General features: G+C 39.2%; 2 long non-coding RNA genes across 3 annotated transcripts in view; one reads left to right on the top strand and one right to left on the bottom strand.

Annotated features, from left to right (window-relative positions):
• LOC145534781 (uncharacterized) overlaps positions 1-17,892 on the bottom strand; it is a 29,600-nt gene extending 11,708 nt beyond the window's left edge. The window contains exon 1 of the long non-coding RNA XR_014074988.1: positions 17,624-17,892. This is a non-coding gene — a long non-coding RNA (uncharacterized LOC145534781). The remainder of the gene's footprint in view (positions 1-17,623) is intronic.
• The window catches only part of LOC145534780 (uncharacterized), a 473,223-nt gene that overhangs the window by 318,376 nt on the left and 129,682 nt on the right, over positions 1-25,165 (top strand). The gene's annotated exons all lie outside the window — the stretch shown is intronic.

Here is a 25,165-nt window from a genome sequence, read left to right as displayed (position 1 = left end):
AATTGGTTGCGAATTAGTCATTTCAGTGAGCTATCTTGCGCCACAAACCTGTTTTACTTTTGTGGTTCCTACTTTAATAAATGGTATCACTGAAGCTGGAAACCTTAGAACCCACTCAGAATTACCCATAGTCTCCCAAACCCACACTGGCAAGCTGAACCTGCCTTGGGGATATGTATCTAATACCACCACAGCCCCTGAACTTACCAATGCCTTGCAACAAATACCAATATCTATTGTTTTTTTATTTTATTTTAAAATTTGATTTCTTTATTTTTTGGCTGTGCCACACATCATGTGGGATCTTAGTTCCCCAACTGGGGATCAAAACCACAGGCCCTGCATTGAAAGGGTGAGGTCATAACCACTGCGCCACCAGGGAAGTCTCTACCATAATTTTTAAAGACTGTCTCTAAGTCACTTTTCAAAACCTTCCTTAAGCCATTAAAGTAGAATCACTTACTCCTTCATTTGTATTTTCATTTTCATATAATAGCATATTAAAATGTTAAAACAAAGATGTGAACAGTCATTGGAAACAGGAGTTTGAATCTTAGCTCTGCCACCTAACCGTAAACAGATGATATAACTTCTCTGAGCCTCAAAACATATGTATAAAATATGGACCCAGGAGGTTTTTGTATAGATGGAATGAGCCAGCATAGTGGTAGGCATATTATCAGTGATCAATAAATTTTCGTTTTCTTCCCAATATTTACTGCAACTTCCGTCAACTGTGATGTAACTGGTCACGACTGTGTGTGATTGTGTGTACATGTGTGTATCTTGTGTGAGCTTCTTGAAGATAGGAACCTTCCAGTACAAAATAAGTCTCAGTAAACATTTGTTACATTGAATTAAGTCCTAAGTCTATGTCTTTCCTTCAGTTGTAATATTAACACTGTAGTCAATAAAATTATTTTTTATTTAAACAGACACATTGAATGACTTTATTAATTTTTGTATTTTACCTTGTTATTTTTTCCTCCAAAAATTTGATGAGTAACTCAATATGTGATTATCTGAGTTATAGCCATTAAAATAGCAAAAATGAAAACAATGAATAAAAATGTTGAAAACAATATCACTATTAGGTTCTTTTTTAAAGTCAGATGTTTGACATCATAGAAGCTATATACATTAATATATGTGTGTGTGTGTGTAACTATAAAACTATGTTTTCTTAAGGACAGGTATTTCATATTAAAAAATATGGGCCTTACTGTTAAAATTATAGCTGAAAGTGCTAAGAGCCCAGATCCATTAATATTAGAAACGAGTGGTAGAATCTAATGTCAGGAACTAATGGCTCCATAATATAAGGAACATATTTTAATTAAAAGTAAAATCCGCAGCCTATTTGAGATTAGTCCTTTAATGGTTGCCACCCAGGAACAGGAGGAGGGGAGAGTGAAGAGAGCCCTTTCCAGTCTAAGCCAGTGGACTTCAACAGGCCAAGCCAACTTGACTGTGAAGAAATCCCACTTCCCAGAATGTGGACCTTCTTTCTTCCTGTGAGTGAGTCTCCCTTTCTCTAGTAGGTCCCCAACAAAAATAGTTTCTTGAGGGTTAATATCATCTTCTACCCTGCTGCGTACTGTGTCTTGGCCAGGCTTCGTGTTTCCTGGCTCCAATAGCTGCTTAAAAAATCACGGTTTCTCTTCTGTGTCTTTTGGTTACTTCATCTTTGCTGCATGAGTGGGCCTGTGTCTCCTGGTGCCTAGACTTTATTAAACCGGTATGTCTCTCTCTAATTGTCCATAGGACACCACACGGATGGCTGCATTCCTATAGGATTTCTGAGTTCTGAGGAAAAGAAACCAATTTGTGTCTCTTGTAAGCAAGAGCATCTTGTGATAATTTATTATCCATTATATATTTTGGCAGCTTTTTATTTTGGTACCATTTTTCACTTGCACAAAAGTTGCGAGATTAGTAAGAGGAATTCCTGTATACATTCTCCCTAGATTCAGCAGCAATATTTACTTTTTGTTCTATTTGCTGTGTCTGTGTTTGCACATCTGTGTAGTCAGTCATACATCTGTAACTGTATGTATGTATGTATGTATCATATATCAGTCCATAGTGGATTCTAGTCATTTGCAGTCGTTATATTCTGTAATTCTGGCAGGAGCACTGAGTTAGTGAATACTGAATGTTTGCTCTTAGAAGAAATGCAGGATTACATTCCTCTGAATCTCTGGTCACAACCATTTTTAATCAAGTGAGCAACACATAACTTTGTTTTATGTGTGTGCTGTTTAAAGAGAGCTTATTTGACATATAAATGATAAATATTTTTATTTAAAACATTTATTGATTTATTAACAATATAATCAATATAATCAACAATGTCGATTCGGTAACATTGAACTTTTGACCAAGGGCGCTATAACTCACACCGGAAAGAAGTTCACTTAGGCACAGATTTTCTCTATAAGGCACATTACAGCCTTCTTGAATTTGGGAACACTAAACACCACTTCTGCACCGTGATTGGAGGTCATTTTAAACATTAAAATCACCAACAAAAAGTAAAAAAATGCCAAAAAAAATAGTGACACTCGATAGACCTGGCAAAAGACATGTGTTTCCAACATGAGAGCTGAAACATGGCCAAGTGTATCCTTGTTCTGCCTCCTCTGGGAACATGCAAGTCAGGAGACTCAGATTCTTTGCCACTTTGCCTATGCTTGTGAATGATGGCTGAAGTACTGTGCTCGTTGATTTTTTGAGTTACAAATAAATATAGCAGGTAGGCAAATTCACGGAACTGGATTCTGTGAATAATGAGGATTAGCTGCATATATGTTTGACCCTTATATTTATATGTTTATGTCTTTTTTCTGAACCATATGAGAGGAAGTTGGAGATGTAGCTATTTACCAATAAATGAAGCATTCTCTTACAAAAGCAGTACAGTGATCAAAGTTAGGGAATTTAATAGTGATAAAATACAGTCTATTTTTCATATTCAGATTTTATCAGCTGCCTCCATTATGCCCTTTGTAGCTATTCTCTGTTTCCCCCGGTCTAGAATTCAGTACAGGAAGCATAATGCATTTCCTTTAATTGTCATGGCTCTCTTCTCCTTTAGAACAGTTTCTTTTTATTTGTGCCTTTTGACGTTAATATTTTTAAACAGTTGTTTTGTACAATGTTCCTCGATTGGGCTTGTTTGGTGTCTCCACAATGAAATCAGCATGATTCATTCTAGTAGAGCTATCGCAGAAGTACACTCTACCCTTCTCAATGCTCCCTATCAGAGGTGTGTGCTCCCATGGTTTATCTCTTAGTTAAGGTGCTGTCTGCCAAGTTTTTCTACCATTTTCCCTTTGAAATTAACAAGCAATTGATGGAGAGGAAGATACTTTGAAGCTGTAGAAACATCCTGTTTCTCATTAAACTTTTGCACACTAGTTTAAGCATCATGTATATATATATATATATACTCTAAAGAAGAACTTCTCCATTTATTCATGTACTCTATATCTAAATGAATATATGAATCTCTATTTTATTCAATGGGATATAAGCCATTTCAATCAATATTGAACATTCAAATTGTCCAAAATTTGTCCAGTGGAATCTCTTTCAAACTGGCCTGTATTCTTTCAGTACGCCTCCAGCATTCCTTTAGCACTTCCTTATTTTATGGTGCAGTAAGAGGTTCCAGGCTTTTCTGAAAAAAGTATCTCTGCTTTACTTCAGCAGAGAATGATCCTTAGAGACCAAGATTTGGGTGCTAGGTATATTCAGGCTGCTGATGGACCACTGCTTCTAGGTCCCTTCATCAGAGAGCCTGGGAAATAGATACGTATGGGTGTATGTTTGCACACACACTCACACATATCAGACATATCAGATACATAGGCATCCATATCTATATACACACGCACGTATCTGTGTGCACACATATTACATATATAAAGATTTGTATCTCTCTGAGTGTGTATGTATATTTATTGGTTTCTACTGAGATCTCTAGTTCCAGTCCAGCGCTGCAGAGTGCATTCCAGTCGCCCGTCTTTCCATGCTTGTAACTCCTTCTCCAACAATGGGAAACCTAGCTTTCACTATCCTCAATATAGTTACACTTTTGTTCAAGCTAGAGTATATGGAATACAGTTTTTAAATTTCTAACTCATACCACTGCGAGAAAAAGGCAAACCTACAAACTGTAATTCAGTGTCTGTTTTAGTTTAATACACACAGAATGAAATGCATGCATCTCCAATGTATAATTCAGTTAGTTGTGATGAATGTACCAATACCCTTGCTCTTTTTGCACATAAAACTGTCATTCATATCATGGTCCCCAACCTTTTTTCCTGACTGCTTGCAGTTTGTAAGCTTGACTGTGGTTCTCTTTGTATTCATCATGCTGATGCTTTGCCGATCATCATCAAACTGTAAGTTTGTTTCAACAAATTTGAGAACTTTTCTGCCACTATTTCCTCAAATATTTTTCTGTCCCCTTTTCTCTCTTTCTGTGACTCCAATGACTCGTATGTTAGACTGCTCGGCATTGTTCCTCTCGTCACTGAGGATAAATCCTTTTTCTCTCCTCTTCAGATTAGATGATTTCTACTGATCTGTCTCCAGGTTCACCGATCCTATGGTCTTCCGTATCAAATATTCTGCTAATCTCACCCACTGACTTTATTATTATTGAGGTAAAATTGACATGTAACATAGTATTAGTTTTCAGTGTGCAGCATGAGCATTCAATATTTGTATACACTGCGAAGAAATCACCACAGTAAGTCTGTCTACTTACCATCTGTCATTGTACCAAAGTTACATTTTTTTGTTTTTTTTTGCTTGTGATGAGAACTTTTAAGGTTTTCTCTCTTGGCAACTTTTAAATATGCAATACTACAATAGCATTGACTGTAATTTCCATGCTTACATATATCCTTGTAGCTTATTTATTTTATAACTAGAAGGTTGTATCTCTTGATCTGCTTTGCTCATTTCTTATACCCCCTACCCACTTCCTTTCTGGCAACCACTGGTCTGTGTTCCGTACCTTTGAAATTTGTTTTGTTTGTTCATTTGGTTTTTAGATTGTATGTATAGAGTAACCAGAGATAAGATTGCCAACATCTGCTGGATCATCAAAAAAGCCAGAGAGTTCCAGAAAAACATCTATTTCTGCTTTATTGACTATGCCAAAGCCTTTGACTGTGTGGATCACAATAAACTGTGCGAAATTATGAAAGAGATGGGAATACCAGATCACCTGACCTGCCTCTTGAGAAATCTGTTTGCAGGTCAGGAAGCAACAGTTAGAACTGGACATGGAACAACAGACTGGTTCCATATAGGAAAAGGAGCACGTCAAGGCTGTATATTGTCACCCTGCTTATTTAACTTATATGCTGAGTACATCATGAGAAACGCTGGGCTGGAAGAAGCACAAGCTGGAATCAAGATTGCCAGGAGAAATATCAATAACCTCAGATATGCGGATGACACCTACCTTATGGCAGAAAGTGAAGAAGAACTAAAGAGCCTCTTGATGAAGGTGAAAGAGGAGAGTGAAAAAGTTGGCTTAAAGCTCAACATTCAGAAAACGAAGATCATGGCGTCTGGTCCCATCACTTCATGGGAAATAGATGGGGAAACAGTGGAAATAGTGTGAGACTTTATTTTTCTGGGCTCCAAAATCACTGTAGATGGTGACTTCAGCCATGAAATAAAAAGATGCTTACTCCTTGGAAGAAAAGTTATGACCAACGTAGACAGCATATTAAAAAGCAGAGATATTACTTTTCCAACAAAGGTTCATCTGCGAAAGGCTATGGTTTTTCCAGTAGTCATGTATCCATGTGAGAGTTGGACTATAAGGAGGGCTGAGAGCCGAAGAATTGATGCTTTTGAACTGTGGTGTTGGAGAAGACTCTTGAGAATCCCTTGGACTGCAAGGAGATCCAACCAGTCCATCCTAGAGGAAATCGGTCCTAAATGTTCATTGGAAGGACTGATGCTGAAGCTGAAACTCCAATACTTTGCCCACCTGATGCGGAGAGCTGACTCATTTGGAAAAACACTGATGCTGGGAAAGATTGAGGGCGGGAGGAGAAGGGGATGACAGAGGATGAGATGGTTGGATGGCATCACCGACTCAATGGACATGAGTTTGGGTGAACTCCAGGGGTTGGTGATGGACAGGGAAGCCTGGCGTGCTGCGGTTCATGGGGTGGCAAAGAGTTGGACACGACTGAGTGACTGAACTGAACTGATAAACGTAGTCACGTGGTATTTGTCTTCCTCCGTCTGATTTCATTCAGTAAAATGCCCTCAGGATCCATCTATTTTTCCCACATGGTTTTCCCACATGGGAAGGTCTCCTTCTCGATGACCGTACTCCGTTTTTAACATGCGCTGCATCTGCTGAGGGGCGCTTTGGTTGCTTCCCTATCTTGACTGCTGTAAATAATGCTATGATGAACACAGGGGTGCATTTACCTTTTTGAATTAATGTCTTTTTCCGGATAAATACCCAGATGTGGAATTGCTGGATCGTATGGTAGTTCTATTTCCTAATTTTTTGAGGTGCTTCCTTTTTGGTTTTCTTAGTGCCTGCACCAATTTACATTCCCACCAGTAGTGTACAAGTGTTCCCTTTCCACCACATCCTTGCCAACAATTGTTATTTACTGCCATCCTAAAAAGTGTGAGATGATGTTTCATGGTGATTTGGATTTGCATTTCCCTGATAATTAGTGACATTGAACATCTTTTCATGTGCCTGTTGGCCATCTGTATGTTTTCTTTGGAAAGATGTCTATTTAGATACACTGCCCATGTTTTAATTGGATTGTTTGTTTGTTTTGCTATTGAGTTGTATGAACTCTTTTTATATTTTAGATATTAATCTCTTATCATAAATATGGTTTGCAAATAATTTTCTCCCATTCAGTGAGTTGCCTTTACGTTTTGTCGATGGTTTCTTTTGCTGTGTAGAAGCTTTTTAGTTTTGGGGAGTCTAATGTGTTCATTTTTGCTTTCATTGCCTTTGCTTTTGGTATCAAATTAAAAAAAAAATTATTGCCAAGACGTTAAGTCAATGAGCTATCTGTATTTTCTTTTAGGAGATTTTTGGTTTCAGGTCTTACATTCAGTATTTAATCGATCTTGAGTTAACGCTTGTGTATATGGTTTAAGACAGCAGTCTAGTTTCATCCTTCTGAAGGTGGCTATCTTTATCCTCTGATTTTTAAAATTTCACATATTGTACTATCGGGTCTCCATTGTTTGCAGTTTTTATTTCTCTGGTAAAATTCTGTTTTTTCACTCTATATTTTCCTGAGCCCTCAAACAAATTTATAATATCTGCTTTATATTCCGGAGAAGGCAATGGCACCCCACTCCAGTACTCTTGCCTGGAAAATCCCATGGACGGAGGAGCCTGGTGGGCTGCAGTCTATGGGGTCGCTAGGGGTCGGACACGACTGAGCGGCTTCACTTTCACTTTTCACTTTCATGCACTGGAGAAGGAAATGGCAACCCACTCCAGTATTCTTGCCTGGAGAATCCCAGGGACGGAGGAGCCCGGTGGGCTGCCGTCTATGGGGTCGCACAGAGTCGGACACGACTGAAGCGACTTAGCAGCAGCAGCAGCAGCAGCAGCTTTATATTCTGCATCCCTGTGTATTTCAGTTAGCTTCTGATAGCCAATGTCTCACTTCATTGTGCATCATATTTTTCTATGTTTTTCTTATCTAGGAATTTTTGTTTTATAAACAGAAAATTGTGTATAAAACATTCTAGAGAGGAATTATGTTATCTTCTCCTGGAGAATGTTTGTAATTGTTTTATCAGGAGTGAATTTGTCTAGACTCAAACTAAAAGCTAGCTCCCTTACAGTTGGCAGCAGCTCAAATCTCTAACAGCTTGTCAGTTTTTGTAAGACACTTAGGAGTCTGAGCTGTTTATAGAGCAGAGGTCAACCAAGGGTTTGGGCGATTTTAAATGCAGAATTCTGGACTTCCTCATACGATGACTCTTTTCCAGGGTTCCCTTGAATAGATTTTAGGTGCTATGCCAGTCTTGAAACCCAGCCAGTAAGACCCATGCTTTCTGCCTAAGGTCCAAACACCCCACACTGTGCAGTGGGGACTTCCTCACATGAGACGCTTCGTAAAGCTGACGCTACCAAGTGAGCGCTTCTGTTCTAAGGCTTGACGCTCCTCCAGTTTCTTCCTGCTTCTCACCATTTGTTTCCTCTCATGATGTCCAGTGTTTATAATCTTATCTGCAGGAGTTTTCATCCAATACCAGCTACTCTGCCATCTCCAGAAGTAAAATTCCATTAACTTTTAATGAGATAATATTTGTTGTATTTATTTCTTTTTGCTTTTGTTGTTAAGAAAATTTTTGTGGTCTTATTGTATCATGGGGCTTACCAGGTGGTACAGTGATAAAGAATCTGCCTGCCAATATAGGAGATGCTGCAGACAGAGGCTCAATCCCTGGGTTGGGAAAATCCCCTGGAGAAGGAGATGGCAACCCACTCCAGAATTCTTGCCTGGAGAATCCCGTGGACAGAGGAGCCTGGTGGATTATAGTCCATAGGGTCATGAAGAGTTGGACATGACTGAGAATGCACATTGTATCACGAGGCATTGAAACATCTGATCAAATCAATATCTGGGTGGTGAGGCAGGTGCTTTATCCTTCACTTCTTTTGGTTCTAGAGCAACCTGTCACTAGGTTTAAAAAAAGACCATCTTTTGCATTACTTAAGTCTTTCCAAGGCATGTGGTAGTACATCCCAAACTTCTGCCAGATGCAACTAGTCTAGCATCCAAACATCACGCACAATTCCTCGGTTTCAGGGGCATTTCCTGGGGGACTAATCCTTGCTGTTTGTCCTCTGCATTTGACTTTATGGAATGGGAGTAAAAAAGCGTCCTGACTACTCTAATTGCCTTATATGTCTTTCATTAATTGCTTCACTGTAAATATAACGGTGTTCATGCTCAATTATCCTGTGTCATAAGGGCGCTTAGACTCTGGCTATGTATTTTACTATAATTGCTTTGAATCCTCTGAGCTCCATGGTTAATTTATGACTAGGTTCTGTTCACTTTATTATTTATTTACTTGTTTATTTTCTTTGGTTCATTTTATATTAATCCTCTCTCAGCCTTCTAAGTAGTTAGATACCTTTTACTTTCCCTCACCTAGTTATCTTTTTTTTCCTCTTACGGGAAGTGTACTCTCTTTTTTCCCAAAAGCCCAGCATCAATTTCCTTCTCCTTTTCATTTTTATCTTAGATTTAAAAAAAAAAAACAATTCTAGCAGACTGCCTCTGCTTAGAAGTTACGGTAATGACCCAATTTCAGCAGCCCTTCCAATTTACTTTGGGCTTCATGGAAGGTTTAATTAAGTAAAAGAAAATTATGATGAAAATATAACACAGAGGACATCAGAAGGAACAAGCAAATGGGGTTTTGACTAGTCTACAGATCATTCATCAACAAGTGATCCTTGAACATACAGAAACTCAAAATATCTTGAATTAGGAATTAAAACCTGTCTACTGAATAATAATAGCGAGAAAGGAAAAGTGCTGACCTTATTTTTGCTAAAAGTTCTGCTCTTTACTTTATGTGTGCACAACATGGTATTTTTTGAAGCGTAACATCTGGATGATCCCATGAGTTGTTCTTTTTCTCCTCCTGTCTTTCTCTGGTTCTTTTGTCATATTCCTTTGGTCACTGGATGTTCCAGTGTTAATTCTCTTTATTACCTTTCTTTATTTTAGTCCAGTCCTGAAATTTCCCCCAACAGATGCTTCTCTCCTCCAGCAAAATTACCCCACGTGAACTCTTGATAGCTGTTCCATTGTCTCCCTGTCTTAGGCATCTTCCCGTCCTACAGCTGGAGACTGTCTGCCCACTCAGAGATCAGAAACTCCATGACTGGGCAAGAGTGTGAAGATCCACACTGAAGGCACAATATCTGTTTGTTCTCAACAGTTGGTTCTCAATCTTAGCTGATGGAACAAAATGAACATCAATAGCAGGATTCTGAACACGATCACATACTTGGCCCACGCAAAAGAATGTGATTTGATGTACATGATGCTGAGCACAAAAGTGGATGTAGAACAGAAGACACTGGACAGGTTGTGAGGTTAAACTGACGGCAGAAATGGACAGAGGCGCAGCCACAGCACAGCAAGTGTCGATGAGAATTTCAGGCTGTGTCGCTGCCAGGTCGTGGGTGGCTGCCTCAGCGAGAGCTGTTTGTTAACATGGCTGGTACTGGTGTCAGGCAATCAGAGGGCCCCTCTAGCGGTCAGTTTCTCTAATAAAGAACAGAAGAACCTGCGCTAGACTTCTGTACTGATTTTTCAGGAAGTACTGCAAGCCTCCAGGCACCAACCTATAAATATTTTTGAAAACAAGAGTTGAGAGTCTGTTTCATATTGGTTCTTTTAATCTATTCACACCAATATCATCCAAATAAATAAAGCAGAACTTCAGTGATAAAGCATGCTCTTGACGGTAACAGTCTAAAATTTAACTTTATTTTGCATCTTTGTATGGTTTTGCATGGAAAGTTCTAGAGGGTTGCCATGACTGATTAAAATCTTGTCTCTCTGAAATGTTTGATTTATACAGATTCTTTTCCATAACAATTATATGATTTTAAAAAATTAAACTGCCCTTCTTTGCCAAGATGATAGCAATCTTTTTTAGTCCATCTTATAATTTGTCTCTAAAATGCCTGTCTTCATAATATGCTGATCATTAGAGTAATGCATATTTGATGAAAACGGGTAATAAATAACATTTCAAAGTCTATTTCTAGGCACTGATTGATGCACATATTGTTTTGTCCGCTGTGTTTAATGGTCGTGTCTTACTTTTTCTGGTTTTTAGCAGCACCTGCTGAGGAGTAAATGAGAACTGACCTGTTTTGAAATCCTCCTCCAGAAATAAAATTGTCGTCCTGTTACTTTTGTGGCTGGGGAGGGAATTTGGCACACTTATTGCCATTCATTTGCAAATGCAAAGTCACCGCGTCACAGCCTATTCACTCCAAGGAGGACACAGTCTATCAAACAAGATCAAGGGTACTTTTTATAGACTCACAAACATCTCTCTTTATGTACATACATAAAAGGAGGTGATAAGAATAGAATCTCCCTCTCTGGGAAAAGTCCCCTAAGTAAAAATTCCCAGCTCTATGAAATGTATTGACCATAAAGGGGAAGCGCTCTAGCAAAAGAGCCAGTAAGCCACTTGGGTTGAATCGATAGACACCGCGCAGGGGCCTCGGTGCTGGTGAGAAACTCTCTGGTGCACTCTTGGGATGAACCAGTTCAGGAGAATCTTTAATGAGCACTTTACCCATTCTCACATCACTTTCAGAGAGCCACTTGGCAGTTTGCCCAGGGATGTTAAACCCGCAGGAAAGGAGCCCGCGCTGTTGTAGCGCTCGGAGCCCAAGTGCCGCCTTGGGGCAGGACCTGCGCAGCCCCAGGCGCGATCCCACCAGGCCCCAGGGGCAGGGCAGCGCGACAACCAGCAAGGTATATGTCAGCAAACTGGAGAACATCGAGTCCTATCAGTGGTCTGACCCAATTTTCAATGTTTGCTTTTTAGCACCAACTATTCACGCTCTCCTTGTAGAAACAGTCTGTGAGTTCAAGCGTTGTAAGTGGTTGGGTTCTTTTCCTGCTGACTTCCTTTTTTTTTTTTTTGAAACTTACTATATGTCAAATAAAGCACCATTGAGACTGATGTTCAGGAAAGAAGAGTAAAAAGGATAGAAGAGGGAGAGAGTCAAAGCTCGTGGAAACGATAACAAGAACATTATACAAATTAGATCTGAGACGCGGTCACCGACATACTGGATTTAAACGGGTCATCTCAGCATTGCTTCCAATTCTAAAATATCTGAAAGTTGCCAAGAATGTTCTCCTTTATTTGGCTACCAACCATGAGATAGGCAGGTAAACTTTTTTATTTTTCTTTTGGGGAAGATGTCCACTTTCTTAAATTTTAATCCCTGTGTTAGATAAAGAATGTACTTTGGTGAATAAGATGTTGGATATTATTATTCTGGGATCCTTCCACAAAATTGTTTCCAAACATGAGTAATAATGTCCTTTGGTCTCTCTTTAGCCATTAACTAGTCTCTTTTCGCTTCTTTGGTCTACAAACCACTAGAGATACCGTAGATTCCAAGGACACTTTTCCTTTCAGCCATCCTAATATAATGTTTGAAACAGTCAAATTCACTCTTCATTTGTTAGTATTCAGTTATTTGCTAGCTTTTCTCAACCACAGTCAATTTCCATTATTCAACTAATCCCTCAATCAATCAGATTAAAAATTATATGTTTACTACTAATACATGTCCAATACTAGGAGCTGTAATGAAATTCAGAAAAATCTAACACTGTTCTGGTTTTTAATGGGCATAGTACCACAATTGACTCTAACCCAGCCACACAGTTGATCTCTGTAAATCCTGAGTGTTATACTAGAAATTCACAACCATCAGACCCTCTGCACATCCCTAAAGTACACACTGTGAGGATTAAGAAAGTGACTGAAAAACTAAGCATTTGGGCTCAGTGGCTGAAATACGCCCCTTAGGATTTAATTTACATTTTAATTTGTGTTCATTGGTCATCAATGGTGGCTCAACGGTAGAGAATATGCCTGCAGTGCAGGAGACTGGGTTCCACCCTCTGGTCAGGAAGATCTCCTGTAGGAGGAGATGGCAACTCACTCCAGGATTCTTGCCTGGAGAATTCCATGGACAGAGGAGCCTGGCAGGCTGCAGTCCATGGGGTCGCAAGAAGCTGGGCGACTGAATGACTAGTACTTTCACTTTCCATGTGTATTTATTAATGGCAGTAAAGATGCAGACGGGGCGTTCATTAAAATGGACACTTAGCTTAAATAATGTGAAATTTAAGAAACTGTTAATTCAATTACTGCAGAAGAGAAGATAGAGATTTAGGAAAAAATGAACATCATCTTTTCTTTTAAATTATAAATTGAAAAAAAAAATTATACCTTAAAGCCTGAATCACTGAAATTTAAGGCTGAAAGTAGTTAGTTATCTCCAGGGCATAGGACACACCATTTTGACTGAAGAGATTTTGGTGAAACAACCTAATTCAATCCCTAAATAATTCTTTCAGTTGTATGAGATGCGATTATAATTTACTACTGCTTTGTACTGTTAAGTTAGAACTACCACCTAAAAAATAGAAATATACTTGCTTACATATATAGCATATATACATACAATATACCAATAGCTCTCTATATATCCATATACATAACATACATATATATAATTTTATCTAACAAATCTCATGGGGTGGTCCATAGGAGTTGCCCCATAGAATAATGCAATAATATTAAAACACAAAAGAAACCATTGTCATGCTGCCAGTCTTGAACACTGATTTGAACTGATGCTTCCTTTCTATCCTAAGAAAGCTTATTTTTTATTGTTGTTACACTTTAAGCATTATTGTTACTTCCGCTGAGATTTTGAGAGAAGTATTGCTTTTCATTACCTTTTGTCTTTAGATCTTGGCATCTGACTTACCTTGAGTGAACTATGAAATGCGAATATGAAGCATGAGCATATGGTATAGTCACATGTATATATGGTAAATTCACGTGCCATCTTTCTGGTCAGAAAGTACATGTCTCAGGACTGTGATACTACATACAATGATGAAACGAGCTGGAATAAGCCATGTAGGGGGAGAACAGAATACCATGCAACTTGTAATCATCGTCTAGGACAGTAGCTGACTTAAGTGGTAAAAATGACTGGCAATGCTTTCTAGGGCCATTAGGCGCTTGCTACCCCTGGAGTGCTGTGAGCCACGAAAGCAGAGCGGGGATAAGCACACCCTGGGGTGTCACATGCCGTGAAGCACAGATGTGCTCACCCGTATTATGATAACCTTTGCTTAGAGAAATCCTGTGTTTAGTAAAAGAAGACAAAGAAGGAAAAATGCATTTTCCTATTCAATAAAGATCTAGTAATATAATCTCTCAGTTTTAGAGTATGTGGAGCAACTGGACTGGGAAATTTTTTACATAGATATATCATTCCCCTTAGAAGTTCCTTTCAAAATTGCAAAAATTACTCTTAAAGTGAAGTTTTAAGACCTGACTGTATATTAGGTACAATGACTGAATAAACAGAACCCAACTTCAGTGTTTGAGGCTTTAAATAATGATCCCAGTGATAACTATTGCCAGACCTCAGTTATTTTCCACTTATGAAGGCAGTAACAGAGTTGCAATATATTTTTCTCAATATGGACTGGATGCAGCCTAAGATTATAAAAATAAAACTGAAACACAGAGATCCAGAGGGCATTAGCCTTTCATTGAAGTATGTTATTCAGATCAAAAGTATTAATCTGTTTGATTCTTCGTATTTTAAATAAGAAGACCTGCTACTATTACAAGCAAAAAATAAGGTGGGTCAAAATAAGGGAGACTCAGGTGATGCTGGTTCTTAATTCTGATCAGTCCTTGAATGCTCTGGTGCTGGAGTCGGTTTCTTCAGATAGTGTGTGCTGGGATTTTTTTCTCCTTACTTTCTCTCCTTTTCCCTTTGGGTTTTACTTCCTGAGCAATGTGATATTTGTGCAGATAACAGTAACTTTAGCACATGTGACCATATATTTTTGTTAAGGGAAATACGACTGGTTTCAACTTAAAAAGGTGCGTAGAGGACCTGGGAGGACTAAAGAAGGGGATAGCAATGAAATAACTACAACATAAGGGGAGAGGAGGTTTCCAAATAACTAGAAAGTTCATATTTGTCTCCCTGATGTACTTAGATAGAAGTACGTTATCTGAGACTAATGTAGCGATGGCCAGCAGTCAAACAATTCCAGAGCAGGATGTTTAAACTCTGCCCCATGAGTCCCCCTGAAACTACACTACATTTTGCTGTTTTTGCTCTTGAGTTGCTGTTTCCTCATTATTCTAGAATTAGTTCTATGGGCTTGTTATAGTCTAAAGAGGCTGTGACCCAAAAGTGGTTAAAAACCAGAAGAACTCTAAGACACAAAGTTTCTGTTGTTTTCTAGGAAAGCACTGGGGAAATCGGAGATAATTCAAGGTAGATCGGAGAAGAGAATTTGGTTGATATTTGAATGATTCATTCTGTGGATCCAGGATGTACTGCAGTCTCATCTGGTGAAATTCAGAGTAGCCAAAGTACCACCAGATTTGATCAAATTGAGGGTTTATACTCTCAAGCTTGCTAAAGTATTAATTTTAAAGGAAGTTTCAGCATCCGTTGGAGACAGTTTAGATCTCCAGCATAGATATGAATCTCAAAAAGATTCTTACTGGTAGGTGTCAGGTGCGTTTCATTTCAGCAGGATGGGATTGAATATGCATAGACACAGATCCTCATATCAAAACCGAGGGATGTGATTATGATGTGGAAGAGCATTTTCAGGTCTTCGTATATCTCAAATGACAACAAAAGTGACGTTCATACAGCTCTCCCTAAGACGCTTCTTAAAGTTGTTGGCATTGGCAGTCTGCTGCTACTTTACTCAGAGACAAAGGGAGCAAATTCCGTGAGGTAGTCACGGTGAAAATATCAAATTTTATGGTTTGTCACAGATTAATAAGCAAATAATATTAAGGCTGTGCAAACTCTTTTTCAATAACTTGAGTGATTATCAAAGATTACACAGGACATGTTTAGCAAAAGAACAAAAACTAATAAATATGAACATCAATCTGTGAGCTGTGCCTCATTAATTCTTTACATACCAGAAAAATTGGAGTAAAGCAAGAAATATTCATTGTATAATAACTAGAGATGTGAGTAGAGAAGGTTTTTAAAGTACAATTTTTCATTAATAATTTAAGAGAATAAATGAAATTGCTACTTCAGTAAAGTGAATTGGCATTGTCTGGACTTGGTACTTAAAATACTGCTGTCTTACATAGAATTCACCTTACCCAAAGAGACTTCTGGCCTTTGCCCTAGGCTGCTCACCCCAGGTGACCTCTGGTTTCCTGGAATTGCCTGCATGTAGGAGTATCTTTTCTGGCCTAAGGCTTTGGTCACAGGACAGACAGTGGTTCATGATGAGGGGTTTGGGCCACATCATATCATTATCTTTGGAAATTAGGTATTTAGTCAGGAGACTAAGGGCTTCCTGATAGCTGAGTTGGTAAAGAATCCGCCTGCAATGCGGGAGACCTGGGTTCAGTCCCTGGCTTGGGAAGATCCCCTGGAGAAGGGAAAGGCTACCCGCTCCAGTATTCTGGGCCTGGAGAGTTCCATGGACTATATAGTCCATGGGGTCGCAAGGAGTCGGACATGACTCAGCGACTTTCACTTTTTAAGGGCTTCCCATGTAGCTCATGGAGAAGGCAATGGCACCCTACTCCAGTACTCTTGCCTGGAAAATCCCATGGACGGAGGAGCCTGATAGGCTGCAGTCCATGGGGTCGCTAAGAGTCAGACACGACTGAGCGACTTCACTTTCACTTTTCACTTTCATGCATTGGAGAAGGAAATGGCAACCCACTCCAGTGTTCTTGCCTGGAGAATCCCAGGGATGGGGGAGCCTGGTGGGCTTCCGTCTATGGGGTTGTACAGAGTCGGACACGACTGAAGCGATTTAGCAGCAGCAGCAGCATGTAGCTCAATGGTAAAGAATCCGCCTGCCAATGCAGGAGTCATGGGTTTGATCCTTGGGTCAGGAAGGTCCCCTGGAGAAGGAAATGGTAACTAACCTGTTCCCGTATTCTTGCCTGGAAAATCCCATGGACAGAGGAGCCTGGCAGGCTACAGTCCATGGTGTCGTAAAAAGTGGGACACAACTTAGCTACTAAACAGCAACAACAGGAGATTAAGGGTGTTAGCCTGAACTCTGGGAAGACTGGAGGCGAACGGTCAGCCACTCAATATATGCATACAAGACCCTCTGGACATTGAAGACAGTCCTTGGGGTCACAAAGAGCCAGACACGACTGAGTGACTAAGCCCAGCACCGCAAACTTGCAATTAATGTCAGACTGAAGGCAGGCTTGTGGCAGTGCGTGACTGAAGGTCATGCAGGCTTTGACCTTCCGGTTTGGGTTAACTCTGGGTAACTAACTGCCTAAAGCCAAATATGTAACACTCAAACAACTAGAGAAATAATAAAATTAAATACATAACACACTTTCACACATGCATATACACATGCATATACACATAAGAGAAAAATAATAAAATGTGTGCACTAATGTGTAGTGCATGTTAACATACAGATATTTTGTACAAATGTCATTTTTTGTTTGCCCCAAATCATTTCCCCATTTTTCTGATAACAAAATTCCTTTTCCTAATGGTTATCCATTCTGTCCCTATCTATCTCCCATTCGCTTGACCCAATCTTGGTTAATCTAAATCTTCTATTGTTTTGCATGAACAAGCTAGATGAATCAAATTCTTCTCTGAGATTTGTCTGCTATAGCTATTAAGGGGGAAAAAAAAATCTCTCTTTAGCTGGAGTTGCTTTTTTTTTTTCCCACGCTCTTTCTGACCCAGCCCGATCCCACAACCCTGTGATGGCAGCGCTCGCTCGCTCACCCAAGCTCCTCCGTCAGGAAATGTTCTCCCGTCTGGAACACACACAGTGGGGGCTACCTTGGTGCTGCCCCTGGTAGGTGGGCTGTGAGGTTTCCCAGGAAGGCAGTCAGGGTGCAGGTGGAGCCTGCAGAGTGGGCTGTTGGGGTGTGTGGGAGGAATAAGTGCTGGTCCTGATAGAAGGCAGGGGAAGGATAGGATGGGGTTTTTTTAGCATTAAGGTTAGAGGTACCTAGAGAATGGAAGAATCAGGCTCAAAGCTCTGTTGCTATGACCAATTTTGTGAGATCTCAGGAATTCTAGAAGGCCGAGCAGGGGAGGACTGGGATGAGAAAGACCTGCAAGCCCCAGGTGCCAGAGGCCCCTCATCCCAGACTTGTCAACAAGGAGTCTTACTCCTGCCACCTATCAAGCAAACCGTGATCATTATGGGCACCTTGCCTCACCCCCTCAAGTCAGAATGTGGTCCCAGGGGCCTAGCCAAGTGTGTGAGTGTGGGCTCTGACCCAAAGGATGTGCCAGGTTAGGACTTGCCAAGGCCAGAATAGAAAGTGAACTGCAAATGCAGTATGTAGAGAACAGGATATTATATATTTGGAATTGTTGGTAGCCATGTAGGCATCTCTGCTACAATGTAAAGTGGTGCCTCTTTTAAGAATGAAGTCCTCACAGAGGAAATAAATGTCGAGAAATGAGGACAGATACAGTGACGTGATTTGATTTCTTGGGTCCTGTACTCATTTTGTTTCCTGATATGTGAGCCTATATGTTTCTGTTTTTTGTCAGAGTAGGCTGAGCTTTTCTTTTCTATCACAGACTCTTACTGGACACTTTATATACATACAAGCTTTACAGTAAGTCTTGAACTTGAGTAGCTTCTATCCACCAACTTTTTTCTTTTCTTTCAATATTGTGTTGGTTGCTTTGCATCTTTTGCTTCTCCATATAAAATTTAAAATCAGTTTGATGATATCCATAAAATAATCTGCTGAATTTGTATTTGGGTTGCACTGAATCTGTCAGTCAAGTTGGGAGGAATTAACCACTGAATAACACTGAGTGTTCCTATCCATGAACATGGAATATTTCTCCATTTATTTCATTCTTTGATTTTGCTCATCAGAATTTTGTTGTTTTATTCATATAGCTATTTTACACATTTTGTAAATTTGTATCAGAGTATTTTATTTCGGGAGATTTTAACGTAAATTGTATTGTGTTTTTCATTTCAAATTCTCTGGCTCATTGTTGGTGTATAGGTAAGCAAATGTATACTAACTTTGTATACTACAATCTTGCTGCCTTCACTTAGCTTCAGGAGTGTTTTTGTCGATTCTTTCAGATTTTCTACTTGGATGATCATGTCGTCTGTGGCAGGGTTTGGGGGTGGGGGCAGTTTGTGAGTCAGTTTCCATTTTTTCTCCCCTCGCCCTATTGCATCAGCAGGTATGACGTTGAAAGGAGGGGTGACAGGGAATTTTCTTTCCTTGTAACTGATCTTAGTGGGAAGCTTCGAGTTTTCCACTATTAAATATGATGTTAGTTGTAATTCTTTTCAGATAGGCTTTATCAAGTTCAAAAATTTCCTATTTCTGGCTTAATGAGGGTGTTTATCATGAATGAGTTAGATTTTGTCAAATGCTTTTTTGGCAATTATTGGTATCATCAGGTGTGTGTACTCAAAGAATACTTCCTTTGAGGGGTTGGAAAGCAAGTGAAGCAAACCCTTTTTCCCTTGTTCTTGTAGAGGCAGTGATGCCACGAGTAGGAATTTGGGGTGACTTTGGTCTTTTTCCCCTTTAGTATCTTCCTACCAAATTTTCCCAAATAAACAAAATATTTATGCTCTTGTAAACTCAGCTTGAAGAGTATTCCTAAAACACTAATCATTATTCATCACTTTGCTAAAACCCCATTACCAAGAATTTCTGGAGCTAGTTGTGATTAATATGAGTGAGAAAATTTTCACAAACATCTCTAAAATCTGTCTTTCCCCTATATTATAGTTTTAAATATAAGGGTTTGTGAAAGTTATGGGAGATGGGGATGATTTCTTCCTAGAGATATTGGGAGATTCGATGGGATTGGCAAACCTCTAGCTGAGTCTTCAGGAATGGTGTGAGTTTGGAGACAAAGGGATTTGATTAGGGAGAATTGTATAAATAAAGCCATGGAGATAGGAAAATGCCAGCCATATTTGGGGGCAGCCACTTACTATGAACTTGGAATGTTAACAGGAGAATGGTAGAAAGATGAACTGAACAACTGAGTTACGGCCAAGTTACGGTGAACACTAAATGTCAAACTGAGAAATCAAATTTAGTCTGCAGGGGATGTGGACACATTGAAATATTTTCAGTACAGTGATGACATGATCAGGACTGTGCTTTTAGAAGATTAATTTTGCAGTACTTTGTAGAATGAGAGATAGAGACAAAATACAGAGGTAGAGACATCTTTGTCACATCTGGTAATATAACTTTGAAATTCCTTTTTCCTTTAAATGTCACACAGCAACTCTGAGAACTACACTTTGAGACTGTGATTCCACTGTCAGCAGTGACATTCACTTCTCATTTTCTCTTCTGATGAATGGCGGGAGCTAGCTTCAGCTGACAATGAGAAGAATCACTAAATACAGTCAACATGGAATTCAATTAATGAAGAAGGCAATAGCTTCTGTTCTGTATATGATCATAATAGCTCCTGGTTATAGGTAATCTGGAAAAAGAAAGAGTAGAAAGAGAAGAAGAAAGGGAAGAAGGGTGGGAGAAAAGAAAGTGAGGAGAGGAGGAGAGAAAAACAGAGAGGACATGACAGGGGAAGATAAGTTTATGTTGATGAGTCTCATGTTACGGTTTATTAGATAAAAAAAAACCTTTATATTTTCTGTTTATCAAAGTAATAATTTGGAAGCTCTTAGGTATCAGTGTAAAATATATGAGACAGTCATTAGCTCTCAGTTTGCTGAGAACGAGGTAAGACTATACTTCCTGGCCCCTTAGGTTAGGTGGGGCCCTGCGACAGGTCCAGAACAAAGAGTGCTGAGTGGAAGTTACGTGCCACTTCTGAGCGGGGGCATTTGATTGCTGATGTGCGATCCTCCAGAGCTCTCTCTTTCTCTCTGGAACAGATGGTGGCTCTTCCCTCTGTTTGCTTCTTCCCAAGCCACATTTACATCAATGTAAGAGAACATTGGCCTAACTGCACCCTCCATGATATTGACGAATTTAATATTTTTCTGGTTTGGTAATTGCTAGTCTCTATGATGAGTAGAGCACCTCTGCTGACCTGTAATGGAAAAGTAGCAATGAGTAAGAATTAAACTTGAATTTAACATCCTTCAGATTTAATTGTGTTTTCATTTTAATTTAATACTTCCCTTCCAATATTTTATATCAATGTACAATTTATATATAAATTTATAAGTAATTTATTAACATATATATTTGATTTTTTTCTTTTTTTTGTAAAGAACAATTTTTAGAGCAGTTTTAGATTTTTCAGCAAAATTAAGAGAAAGGTGCAGAGATTTCCCATAAGCCTTCTGTCCTTACACACATCCTCACCAGAGTGGTACATTTGTTATGAGTAATGAGCCTATGTCAATATATCATTATTGCCCAAAGTCCATGGTTTACATTAGGGTTCATTCTAAGTGTTGTACCTTCTGTAGGTTTCAACAAATGTATAGTATTCATGTTTATAATATCATGCAGAGTATTTTCACTGCCTGAAAAATTCTTGGTGCTCTGCCTGCTTATTCCTCCCCACATTCCTGTCCCCCTGCAACCACTGATCTTCCTGTTTCCATACCTCTGCCTTTTCAACTACATGATGTAGCTGAAATCATACAGTATGTAGTCTTTTCAAACGCAAATAGAAATATGCATTTAAAGTTCTTCCATGTATTTTCATGGCTTGACAGCTCACATTTTTGGTGCTAAATAATATTGTATTTTCTGGAAATACCATAGTTTATTTATCCATTTACCTACTGAAGGACTGGCACCCCACTCCAGTACTCTTGCCTGGAAAATCCCACAGACGGAGGAGCCTGGTAGGCTGCAGACCATGGGGTCGCTAAGAGTCGGAAACGACTGAGCGAATTCACTTTCCCTTTTCACTTTCATACATTGGAGACGGAAATGGCAACCCACTCCAGTGTTCTTGCCTGGAGAATCTCAGAGACGGGGGAGCCTGGCGGGCTGCCGTCTATGGGGTCACACAGAGTTGGACAAGACTGAAGCGACTTAGCAGCAGCAGCAGCAACTGAAGGACATTTGTGTATCTTAAAATTTTGGAAGTTATGAATGGAACTGCTATAAATATCCATGCAGATTTTTGTGTGGACAAGCGTTTTCAATTCTGTGGAATATGATTTCTGGATTGTATGGCACGGATATGTTTAACTTCATGAGAAACCACTAAACTGATTTCCAAAGTTGCTCTACCATTTTGCATTCCTACTAACAGTATACGAGAATCCCTGTTGTTCCACATCCTTGCTAGCATTTACTATTGTCAGTGTTTTGTTTTGTTTTGTTTTGGGGGGGGTCATTCTAATAGGTGTGTAGTGGGATTTCTTATGTTTCAATTTCATTTCCCTGATGGCATATGATTTGGAGCATCTTTTCATAGGTTTATTTGCCATCTGTATATCTTCTCTGGTGGCATGTCTATTAAGGTCTTGGTTCCGTTTGTTCATTGGGTGGTTTGTTTTCTTAGTGTTGATTTTCAGAATTCTTTGTATATTTTGGATAATAGTCTTTTCTAAGATGTGCCTTTTACAAATATTTTCCCCTAGTGGCTTATCTTTTTGTTTTCTTCACATTTTTTGCAGAGCAGATGTTTTTAATTTTAATGAAGTCCAGTTTATCAATTCTTTCCACCATGGATCATGTCTTTAGTGTTGCATCTAAAATATTATCACTATACTCAAGGTCATATAAATTTTTACAGAATGAGATGGTTGGATGGAATCACAACTCAATGGACATGAGTCTGAGCAAGGAGGTGGTAAAGGACAGGAGATGGTAAAGGACAGGAAAGCCTGGCATGCTGCAGTCCATGGAGTCGCAAAGAGTCAGACTGAGCTACTGAACAGCAATGTTTTCTTCTAGGGACTTTATAGTTTTGCATTTTACATTGAGGTCTATTATTCATTTTGAGTTATTTTGTAAGTAGTGTAAGTTCTGTGTAAGTTAGTCTGTTTGCATGCAGATGTCCGGTTGTTTCAATGTCATTTGTTGTAAAGACTGTCTTTTCTACAGTTTACTGACTTTGCTCCTTTATCAAAGGTCAGTTGACTCTAATTACATGGATCTGTTTCTGCTTCTCTATTCTCTTCCCTGATCTGTTTGTCCAGCATTTTGCCAATACCACACTGTCTTGGTTATTGTAGCTTTATAGTAATTCTTGACATAAGATAGTGTCAGTTCTCCAACTTTGATTTCCTTCAATATTATGTTGTCTGCTCTGGGTGTTTTGCCTCTTCATATAAACTTTAGAGTTAGTTTCTTTTTTTTTTTTTTTTTGAACAGCATTGTACAAGCATTGTTTTTTCTCTTGGCAACCTTTGTTTTATTTTTAAATGAACTATAATGTAATTAACCAAACTTCTGAAGATGAATAGTTTTGAAATGTTTTCAGTATTTTAGCATATACATTTAACTTTTCTTACTTTTCCCCATATCTTTCCATTTTCCTGTATGAACAAACTTGGACAAGAACCAGGGAAGTTACGTGTTCCCGCCAAATAATTTTGGGTGTTTTCAGTTGTTACTCGCTGATGCTTATGAATAAGCTGATTTCTGTTTGCTGCTATCTTGCCTGTTACACTCTTCCACGACCACATTTCTGTGGAGCCTTCTCGGTGCACTTGATACCAATAAAGCACTAAACACTCCACTGAACCTAAACCAGATGTGGCCTGAGAGAAAGCAAGGAAAACATTTTACTGTATCCTTTGGTGTATTCTTTGTTGAACTAGTTATGAAACAGTGCTATTATTGTTGACACAGTTGTTTTATGTCCATTGCCTTGAAACTGTTTTTTTTTTTCTTTTTCTTTTTTATTCAGAGGGATCAGATGTACAATTTTGAGAAGTATTCTCTAGGAGATTTCTCACATTTGATGAATGGTTCTGGCAGCCTATGCCATCAACCAATGAACTGAAGCTTGGGTTTCCTCTCTTTTCTGTATATGTTCATCTGCTTGGTGAAACTTATCCAGTATCCTGGTTTTAAATACCACCCCTACACTAACAACTCTGAAGTTTATATCTCTAACCAACATTTCGATATAGCCAACAGCCTAAGGCACACCAGCATATTCAACTGGTCGGGGGCATCTGAACATGATCCAGTCATGTTTCTAAGCTTCTGCCTTTATACTGGCTCCTCTCATTTCAGAAAGAATTCAAGCCCTTCTCACTATCTCACGGCTACCATCTTGGTTCACGTTGCCATCATCTTTGACCTGGACCGTAGGCTTGGTCTCCTGGCTGGCTTTATTGCCTCTTCTCTTGCCTCTCTTTAAGCTTTTCTCAACAGACCTGCCAGAGGGATCGTGTTAAAATGAAATTCATATCATGTTACTCCCCTGCTCAGTTCCTTCCAAAGGTCTCTCACCTCACTCAGAGTAAGATCATGCATGAGCCATCAGTTCAGTCACTCAGTCATGTCTGACTCTTTGTGACCCCATAGACTGTAGCCCACCAGGCTCCTCTGTCCATGTGACTCTCCAGGCAAGAATACTGGAGTGGGTAGCCATGCCCTCTTCCAGGGGGTCTTCCTGATGCAGGGATCGAACCTGGGTCTCCTGTGTCTCCTACATTGCAGGCGGATTCTTTACCCACTGAGCTACCTGAGAAGCCAACATTGAGCACCCCCTTGCAATATTAAGGCTGTAGTGTACTAAATGCCATCCCAGTGAAAGTCTTAATGATCTTTAGTGAATATCTTGCATACTGGGAGAATATGGCTCCAAATGTTTTTGATATCTGCTGAGCCCCTTTTAAGGATGGACCTAGATAAGCTTGATATATTTCTCATTTGAATATTCCACATATCATGCATTTATAGTTCCCTCATGTACCACCTTATTGTTAGAGCAGGATTTATGAATTTCCCAGAACATGTGAGACCTCAGATCTTTCACTGTAATACTTAAACCTAATATACTGTGGTGGTGGAGTAACAATTCTAATAGCTTTTCATCTTAACTGTGCATGGATAATGCTAAAGAAAAGAAATAAACTGAATGCCTCTAGGGTCTATGAATAGTTTCCTAATAGCTTTTGAAACTCAATATACTGTGTTTTATTGGTAACTAATTTTAATGAAACTATGTGAGGTGTTGAACTAAATAATCTACAATGCATATATGCTTGTTGTTGTAAATTAAGTTTGAAAATAGTTAATAATGGGCTTCATGCATTTAGTATTGCATTAAGACACTTATAAATTGGGCTTTTAAAATGCTTAGGTATTTAAGACAACATAATGCAGGCTAATAGGCACAAAAACTTGCATAATTGATACA

Source organism: Giraffa tippelskirchi, chromosome 14 (genome assembly GCF_054371585.1).
Source record: "Giraffa tippelskirchi isolate mGirTip1 chromosome 14, T2T-mGirTip1v1.2.pri, whole genome shotgun sequence".
NCBI lineage: Eukaryota > Metazoa > Chordata > Mammalia > Artiodactyla > Giraffidae > Giraffa > Giraffa tippelskirchi.
This window is presented reverse-complemented; position numbering and strand designations above follow the sequence as displayed.